The 7259-nt window shown below is 34.7% G+C and overlaps 1 protein-coding gene across 1 annotated transcript in view; it reads left to right on the top strand.

Moving 5' to 3' along the window:
* The first annotated feature begins 3397 nt into the window (after nucleotides 1–3397).
* The window catches only part of SYT1 (synaptotagmin I), a 503705-nt gene continuing 499843 nt past the window's right edge, over nucleotides 3398–7259 (top strand). Inside the window, exon 1 of the mRNA XM_011981396.1 lies at nucleotides 3398–3544. The gene's annotated coding sequence lies outside the window, so the exon portion shown is untranslated. The remainder of the gene's footprint in view (nucleotides 3545–7259) is intronic.

The raw sequence follows: 7259 nt of genomic DNA on the forward strand, positions 1-7259 counted from the left end.
ATGCATCATTAGGCATTTTGTCATTGGGTGAACATCATAGAGTGTATTTACACAAACCTAGATGATATAGGCTAACTACACATGTCAGTTAGATGGTATAGCCTATTGCTCCTAAGCTCCAAACCAGTACAACATGTTACTGCACTGAATACTGTAGACAATTGTAACACAATGGTGTTGGTGTATTGAAACATAGTACAGTAAAAATATGGTATGATAAGCTTATGAGACCATCATCATTAACTGAAATTTTATTATTTGGTGCATAGCTATGTTAGATAATGATCAGTACTATGAAGAAAAATATAGCATTACTTATAAATTAAGAAAACAGATCAATCTACTAAATATCAGGTCTTCCAAAAATTATTTTTTAAACCAATATAATAGTTACTCCTGAGAATAGGTACAAGAATTTTTTTTTAATCATGATAAATCTTATCTCCTACCCCCCTTCATTCCTGCCTCCACCTCAATCCATTCTTCAAAGAGCGACTAAAGAAATTAGATCCTCCAGAGGCTTCTCATGACCCCCCTCATATAGACCCCTCAGCACAAACTGACCCATGCCCGCCTCCAGCTTCATTATCCTCCGTGTTTCTCTAAACTCACTATATTCAAGCCATAGTAACTTTTTATTTTTTTAATTCTGTCAAACATATAAAGTTCCTTCCTGCCTTAGGTCTTCTCACACATATAGTTCCCATGTTGGGCTCAGTCCCCACCTCCCTCATCCCACCCCACCCCCAAACCCAACTAACTCCTGCTCACTTTTTAATACCTAAGTGTGATTTCTGCATGGAAGCCAAGTCTCCATGAGGTTCCCCTGTTTTCACTCTTCAAGAGTCTTTACCTATCCTTTGGGAACTTATTACTATTTAAATTATGTAAACACTTATGTTATACTCTGTGTATTTATCAAATACCCCTCCTCAGATTGCAAGTTCTGTGGGATGAGGTGAGAGGAGGCAGTTGTTTCTCTCCTTGGCCAGTGTACTTTCACTGCTTTGCACCCTGCCTGGCATAGACTAGGCATTTAGAAAATTGTTCCTGAGAGAATTAAAGAATAAATTTCATCAAAAGTGTCTTCAATTTACAACATGTAGTTTTATGCAACACTTGGCAAAGTGGGTTCTTGTGGGAGCTGGTAATATCCTTTAAACCATGGGACTGAGAAAATGATTCTAGTTGAATCTGTGTTATTTAATCTGTGTTTTTTTAATCTATGGGGCTCTTGCCCCAGACTCTGCTGGAAGGCTGCTGTGCTTGCTTGTAAGCTCATAGTCCCAATGACAGATGGTTTTTAATCTTTGCTATTTGGCTTCTAGAATGGGTATGTATTACTAACTCATGCATTTTCTCTAACGTGGAATCTGATTCTGGTGGCCATTCCCTCTGAGGAATAAGATACTTTCTGGAACTTGTAGCCATGGGAGAAAGGTTTCAAACACTTTCAGAGAGTTGAGGGGAAGCTACTTTATGCTTGGAATCATTGTTTAAAAAAATTTAATTATGAAAAATCACAAATGGGTAAAACCATTAAATAATCCCAGATAGCAATAGCTCAGGGCATTATTGTTTAATCACCTCATGCTCGGTATTCTAAAGGACATACACATAGAAGGCAAACACAGTGTTGGTGATGTTTTCTGTGTTTTTTAGAGTGAGAAATTAGAATTATTTTTGAGGATGGGAAGAATCTTTCCTCACTGACTAGCATATCCCAAATTTACACCATGACACTTACCAATTTATAAAAATATTTTATTTCCATATGTGTCACCCCAACTTTTTTAGAGGCAGGAACGTGTCTTTTCTCTTTTTTATCCCCACGACCTGGCCAAAAAGAAAAAAAAAGTTTTAAATAGATGATTAATATTCATTAAACAAATCACAGGTAGTAAAGAAGTATTAAAAGCAGCCTGAGCTGGAGTCAACTATTTCTTGTCTGTATCAGCCGGGCAAAATGTTGCTCAGAAGCCACTCAGGGAATAAAACTCTCTTGTGAAGAATCTGTTCCTTTAAACTAAGGACTTAAGTTTTCCCAAACCCTGTGAATTCCCTTGTTTTTCTATATGGATTTATGCCAGAATGATTCCAATCCACTGGTTGGCAAAGAGAATGGTTTAATAACTGCAGAGGAAATATAAAATTCTATTCAGAATATAATAAAAGCTGTAGGGGATTATGTATTCATTTATCTTGTAGTAGGAAAATTCAAATCTTCATATAACAGAGTGTTGCCATGTCAGCTTCCTCTGGAGAGTTGAAAACTGAACTGTAAAGACAGCAGAATGATGTGATTTGTATTGGAGTCACTGGAATCGACAAAACCTAAATTTTTTAAAAATTTATTTATTTCAATTGACAAATGACATATTTTATAAACTAGTGGTATACAATATGATTTTAATATATGTTCTACTATGCAAAGCCTCAATTCTTAATTGGTCTACAGGATTCAGCTGATAATGTGAATTCTGTCTACCTGTGTTTTTATATCTATGAAAGAATTATGCTACTTTATAACTCAGTGTTTTTGAGATTCCATATTCTAAAATTATTACTTTCAACCATCAAATATAAGACAGTAGAAATATGGGGCAAATTTTTTTGCAGTTTTATATAAAAAAAGTAGATAAATGCAATAGGGAGTGCATTAAAGAGAACAAAAAAAAATTTTAAAAAGAAAGAATGGGGAAAAAAGAAGAGAAAAAAATGTAAAAGAAATGAGAGAGGAAGGAAGCCCAAAAGGGCAAAGAAAGTGAGGAAGGAAGGGAATATTAAAGTATTTGATTGAGCTTCCCTACCACTCAAATGCTTTTGTATGTGCAGTATTTCAAAGTTCTTCCTAGGTAAATAGCAATGTCTTTCCTTTTTATTAGCACTGCTGCAGCTGCTGTTGCTCACAAAGAGATTCACAAATCAAAATAGACTCAGTTAGCTTTTCAATAATTCTGAAAAGGTAGGAGAACATTGCCAGAAAAGGATAGCACTCCAGTATCCTAACATGGAGTCTTGTTAGCAAAACAAAGTGTGAATTGCTTAGATAATTCCCTGCTGTTGGTAATTCCACTGGGTGCCTACTGTGGCAGCACAGGCTATTTCTCCTCTATAGACCAATGCCATTGAGCAGGAGATGTCAGAATAATATGAAAAAGTTGCTCTTTTGAAATGTTTATTCTTCTAGTTTTTTTTAAATGTCAGCATGATTCATAACTATTGGTTCTTAGCCTGGAGCACCCAGCACAACCAGGAATTGAGGAAGCTAGAGCAGGACGTGAATAATGAATGGGCTGCATAAGCAGAAGTCTATACCCAGTCAATAAGCAGAAGTCTATACCCAGTCAATGTGCAGAGTTGCAGGCTAGCATTTTCACAGATTCTTTCTATTATTCTCTCTCTCTCAAGGGAAAACAGGACAACTAGCAAGAGCTAGCAAGAACTAGCAAGAGCTTGAACAAACGCCTGGACTCAGATTGGAAGACTGCTCATTTGTCTACTCCCTCATTCCTGGAAATTGTACTGAAACCGTCTGATTAAGGTATTTGGAAAAAACAAATTTCTGACACATTTTGTTGATGATCAACCTCTGTTATCCATCCGTATCTTTTTATATGTGGCGGTGGGGCAGGGGGGTAGTACTTGTGTCGAAGATTGAAGAACTGTGTCTCTTTAAAAGTTTTTGTGATATTAAGGGGAAATTAGTATTTGTCATATCTTCTGAAATTATTACTATTATTAATGTTTTTGAAATGCTAGTTTCGCTGGTGGCACACTGGCTCCTTGGATAACATGTTTGCTTTCTCCCACTGTCATTTTCTACTCTATCAAATCCAACGCTGTCATGGTTCATTATCTGTAGATGATCTTGAGCAGCCTTGCATTCTAAAAGAATATGCCATGGCATCTGCCTCTGTGCTTTTGTGACCTGCTGCAGAGATGATATTTTACCAGGAGTCTTGGGTGAGGGGCTAGAGGGGAGAGCAGAATTTGTCTCAGACTGATGTTTCTTTGTACCATGCTGTGTCTCATTCTTTCCTATATGACTAATTCAACAGTGAAGTACATATATCACACTGTGACTATTACATATGTTAGAGTATATAATTGGGGTTGTAAAGTATCTGTCTGAATGTCTTCACTAATGAATTCCGTCAAATTCAATTATCATTCTTAGACTCTTCATTAACCAATCAAATTACTCCTTTGGTCTAAGTCATTTCTAACGCACTTTTATTAGGCATACACATAATTCTATGAAGTAAATGTGAGGTGATTAGATTATCTCATGATCTTTATTTGGAGTCCCATGCTACTGAAGTTTGGATTTCTAAAGAATAACCTTTCACATTACTTCCACTGTATACAGGAGAAATAATGTTACAGTGTGAAGCTATAAGACTCTATTTTGCTACTTATATCTTAGACTTTTTCTTTTTCCTGAGGAAGTTTGCTACAGTGGATCACCAATACAAAAATACATAGAAACATACCGACTATATATTCCTATTAAACTAACCTACTTATTAAATAGATGTATCTATAGGCTTATACTATACTGAATCATAATGTTCTTTACCTTTTAGGAATAAATTATTTCAGTACTAGAACTTTCTCCTATCTCTTACAGTAAGATACCACAGAGTAGGATCACAGTTGTTATTGTAGAAACATTTTTTTCAAGTTATCACTATTTCTTTACATGGATTTCTTCTTAAACAAAGTGGTTCTGGAAATACATATACCCAGTATTTATAGTACTTTAGTTTTCTAGGAAATAATTGCCACAGTACTAATTTACATTGGATATTTTAATCATTTTACAATGAAGGGCAGGTGCCTAATACCCTTGCAGTATGATTCTTACCATACAGATCTGAAAATATTTCCATTTTGTTCTCTTCTACATTAATGTCTTTTAGGAACATTTTCATCTTCTGTCCTACAACTATTTTGAGAAACATCTCAAAATGTGGTCTAAAACCAACCTACAAAAATATATGTTCTGGGTCCCATGCCAGACTTAAGTCAGAATCTTTGAGAGTAGGCCCTAGGACCAGCATTTAAAATATACATATTAGGTGATTATAATGTACTCCAACGTGTAATAACCACTGCTCTACAAAATGAGGGCAAGGAAACAACTGATAGAAAAGCATTGTAAAACTAGATGTATAACTGATAACAAAAATAAAAACACCAAAATCAAGTTAAATTTGGATTTTAAATTTTTCTACATGTTTTCATTACTTGCTGCACAAAGCATTCTAGGTTGTTTATTTTGCCTTTAATATCAGTCTTAAATACTTTAAATTAAAATTTTTAATATTTAGTGTTAATTAAGGATATGGATGTCTGTTATTTAAAAGCATTTTCCAAGTTGCCAAATAATGAATAATATTTATAATGGTAAAAGGTATTACATTTATAATTTGTATAATTCATTCAGATTTTCATATTTGAATCTTTAGTTTTACAAAGCTTTGTAAATAACAAGTCTATATTCAATATTTTATATATATTTAAGTATATAATAAACACCACTTTTTAAAGAATTTCAACATATCTTTTTGTTGTTATATACTTTACATATTAAAGTATACAATAAACACCACTTTTTAAATAATTTCAACCCATCTTTTTGTTATGGTTTCCATTTAAATGAATTACTTGAGTGTCTTACTTTCAGAAGATGCTTTATTAATATGACTAAATTGAATTCTTTGGGCTGAGATTTTTCTATTTTTTCATAAATGAATATTTCCATATTCTCTAATCTTAATAAGAATATTTTCTCAGTACGACAAGTAAGACATGTTTGCCAATTTAATATACTAAACTCTAAAGTAAGTATACACTCAAACGAGAGTTAGGGGACAAAGAACTGTCTTCTGAACCATGAAAAGACAGAATGTCATGATTACCTCAGGCACTGAAAGACAGCAAAAATCTACATTAGTTCTAGTAGAAAGACTACAGAGAATGTTTGACCCATAAAATTAATTTTTGCTTCCTACACAGCCAACTCCATGGAGACAAGGGCTAAAAAGTGAAAATGGTCAAAATCTTAAGTTTCTAGGTTAACTTACTTTGTAAACTAAATATGTCCTGAAAAGACCGGAATAGTTTAAATTGTTTCTGCGTTCATAAGAATCATTTTATATATCAAAAATTCTTTTGTTTTCATCTAGTTTTAAAGATTGTTTTTAGATTATGGACAGGCACTACTTTAATTGGGTTGTGTTTCAAATGTTTCATTTAGAAGTTAAATATTTGGGACTCAAAACTTATTTTCAAATATAAAGAATGCTATAAATGACGTTTCATACCCAGATTCAATTTTATGAAATCCACAACATTTTAGTAAAATTACAAAAGTTATAAAACTAGGAACTGAAGGGAAGAATCATTGAAAACAATACTATATGATCCTCAAAATTAAACCCATTAAACCAAAAATATTAAATTATATATTTACTTTGAATATCAATGCTAAAGGAAAATAAATTTGCTTATAAATAAATGAGAAATTAAAAGAGGGTAGGATACTTTTCTAAAACACAGAGAAAGTGGGATGATAGCATGAGCAGTATTCCTCTGAGCAGGGGAGAGGGAGATGGAGGGGAGAGATGCTGGGTAGATTTAGAGAATGAAAGGCAAAAGGATCTCAAGTATGAGTGGCCAACAGCATTGAACTAGCTATTAAATAGAAAATTTGCTCATAAATGGTATGTTTATAATCCAGAAGAACAGGTGTATTCAATTTTTCTTTTCCTTTTGAGACAGAGTTTTGCTCATGTTGCCCAGGCTAGAGTGCAGTGGTGTGATCCTGGCTCACTGCAACCTCCACCTCCTGGGTTCAAATGATTCTCCTGCCTCAGCCTCCTGAGTAGCTGGGATTACAGGCGTGAGCCACCACGCCCAGCTAATTTTGTACTTTTAGTAGAGATGGAGTTTCTCCATGTTGGCCAGGCTGGTCAAAAACTCCTGACCTTAGGTGATCCACTGCCTCGACCTCCCAAAGTTCTGAGATTACAGGCGTGAGCCACCATGACTGGCCTTAATTCTTTTAAAATGAATAGATAACTATGCTGTTACACCTCCATTTAGAAAGCAGCTGTGTAGAGGAAATGGTAAGGAGAGATAGTGGCATGCATGCTAACTCAGTGGGTGCCAACTAATGGAGTGAAGGGACAGCTAAGGGACTCAGTGGGTGCCAACTAATGGAGTGAAGGGACAGCTAAGGGACTCAGTGG

The sequence above is a fragment of the Mandrillus leucophaeus genome, unplaced genomic scaffold (assembly GCF_000951045.1).
Source record: "Mandrillus leucophaeus isolate KB7577 unplaced genomic scaffold, Mleu.le_1.0 Scaffold225, whole genome shotgun sequence".
In the NCBI taxonomy this organism is placed as follows: domain Eukaryota; kingdom Metazoa; phylum Chordata; class Mammalia; order Primates; family Cercopithecidae; genus Mandrillus; species Mandrillus leucophaeus.